Source organism: Xyrauchen texanus, unplaced genomic scaffold, assembly GCF_025860055.1.
Source record: "Xyrauchen texanus isolate HMW12.3.18 unplaced genomic scaffold, RBS_HiC_50CHRs HiC_scaffold_143, whole genome shotgun sequence".
NCBI classification, from domain to species: Eukaryota; Metazoa; Chordata; class Actinopteri; order Cypriniformes; family Catostomidae; genus Xyrauchen; species Xyrauchen texanus.
In genome coordinates, this window is record NW_026265795.1 from 12433 (window position 1) to 15000 (window position 2568).

A 2568-nucleotide genomic window follows, 5' to 3' on the forward strand; every position below is an offset into this window, starting at 1 on the left:
ATGACTGGCAGTTCCAGAGTCACACTGAGAAAGAGAGTGGAGCAGGCTTCTTTTTTTTTTGCACATTTGCATAACTTATACATGCAATAGAGAATAACCAGTATATTTATCACTTTAATTATTTGCCATTCAAACACAATCAATGCCATTGATTCAAATTTTGCGTCTGTCGTTTCTGTATGAACATCAGCTTTTGGAATTGTATCACTCTGCCTCTGAAGAGCAGGAAGAGGAGCAGTTCAATTTGGAAGACACTCCTCTAGAATTCCAGCAGTTTCAGTAATGTAAGTACATATTTAGAAGTTCAATATTAAGAGTATACAGTTTGACTACATCATTCATTTTACTGTCATTCATGTATCACTCATTATTATTGAAAAAGTTTATTCCACAACAAATCAAATTTTCTTTCATTTTCCCTTCTCTGTTTTTTCAGTTCGGTGAGGAAATCAGATTGAGGGACAGGCCAACACTACGCCAGTTGCCCATATTCTGTCCAGAGTGTGATGTAAGTCCATGTGTGCATGATGTTGTCTTCTTTATGATGTTGACTTTTAAGTCATTCATCAGATATATTTATTCAGATACAACACCTCACAGGGAATACGCGTGTTGTTCTTTTTTTATCTTGCAATCCTGTAGACGATTCTATTTCCCTTCAGTCCCGATGAGGATCGACAGGATACTCGTCCTGCTTCATCTGTGAGTACATACTCTGGGGAGCGATACCATACCAAGTTAGGTGTTGGAGGGGCGGCTGACGCTATCTCCTGGCTCGCATGTCACGTCTCTGCTCTACTTAATCCGATAAGGAATTGAAGTATAGACATTGCAGGGGCAGTAGGCATAGTTTGATTTCTAACAGAGTAAAGGGATGGAATATAGGGTAGCTCAGCTCATTAATGGTGTGGGTTGGGGAGTGATCCCTGGTGAAATGGCTTGTCTGAAGGCACTGACAGAGGTATACAGGCAGTAGTGCCCAACAGGTTTAAACATCACCCTGTGCATTTGAATGTATGAGTGATATTAATATGATGAGTGATGAATGGCTGAAGAATAACATTACTTTTACAGTCATTCCTTTAAAACAGTGTTTTAACACATATAACAGACCATGTAGTAAAGTGAGAAGAACATGTTTACAAGTTACTGAATATACTGTTTGATGAAGGCTATACTACATCATTCCTTGAATCCTTTCATTGTCATTCGTGTACCAATCACTGTGACACTGTCAATGATTTATTTTTTATATTTTATGTTTTCGAATACTTCATTAGCAGGAGGCCTCAGCTGCAGGAAATAGACCAGGCATCGGTCATTGGAGCTTTTCCAGTGTGAGTTCATGTCTTTGATGTTAACATGCTGTGTGTGACAAATGAGCAAACAAAATGTTTTGCCCCCACTGATATGTCATATAAGTTTTATTCAGATACAACACAATACAGGGAATACATGTGTTTTGATCGTTTTTGTGTCTTGCAATCCTGTAGACTGTTTTATTTCCCCACACCCCCAATGAGGAACAAGAGGACACTCATCCTGCTTCAACTGTGAGTACATATTGTACCACTATTTTTTTATTATTACTATTGTACTCCCCTCGTGGTGGCGCAGTGACTCAATCTGGGAGGCGGAGGACGAACCTCATTTGCCACCGTGTCTGAGATTGTCAACCCACGCAACTTATCACGTGGCTTGTTGGGAACGTTACCGCGGAGACATAGCGTGTGTGAAGGCTTCACGCTATTCTCCGCCACATCCACGCACAACTCACCACACGCCATCCCCAGAGCGAACCACATTATAGCGACCGTGAGGAGGTTACCCTTTTAGACCCTTTACCCTCTGTAGCAACCGGGCCAACCTGGTTGCTTATGAGACCTGGCTCGAGTCACTCAGCACACACTGGATTCGAACCTGTGACTCCAAGGGAGGTAGTCAGCATCTGTACTCGCTGAGATACCCAGGCCCCCCATACTGTACTACTATTAATGCATGAGTGATATTACTAAGATGAGTGATGAATAGCAAATTTTGATTTGTTTTGTGCTTTACACAAGACACTTTATTTCAAAGTAGCTTTACAGAAAATTAAGCTGTCATTTTTAAATCTATTCTTTAAAACAGGCTTTTATTGACTGAATTTACAACACAATAACATGTTTTAAAAAGTATTTCAAAGCAGAAAAGTACTGATAACAACCTCATGTTTTTCTTTTCTTCTTCTTTCCAAAAGGTTGCCACTGTCAGCGAAGTAGATGAAGAAAATGTAAAAAATAAATAAATAATTGTTTCATTCAGTGTGTTTTTTTGTGACAAACAAACAGTGTTATAATTTTGCAATACCTTTTTTAACTCATTGTTTTCCACAAAAGGAGTTGTTATAAATAAACCAAAAATGGTAATTTAAAAATTTAAGAAAAACAAATAAAACATTTAACTGCAAGCGGCAGTTGTCGGGGTCCAAGCATATATGGCGAAATTACTAAATTAATCAACTTTCAATTTCTTTTAGCGATTATGCAAAATTGATATTTTCTTAAGATATAGAGCGCCCCTAGCATC

General features: G+C 38.7%; 1 long non-coding RNA gene across 1 annotated transcript; it reads left to right on the forward strand.

Annotated features, from left to right (window-relative positions):
* The first annotated feature begins 436 nt into the window (after positions 1-436).
* On the forward strand, positions 437-2299 carry LOC127641705 (uncharacterized). The gene is made up of 5 exons (XR_007970208.1): positions 437-508; positions 643-702; positions 1281-1337; positions 1494-1553; positions 2240-2299. It is a non-coding gene; the product is annotated as an uncharacterized LOC127641705 (long non-coding RNA).
* Positions 2300-2568: the final 269 nt, after the last annotated feature.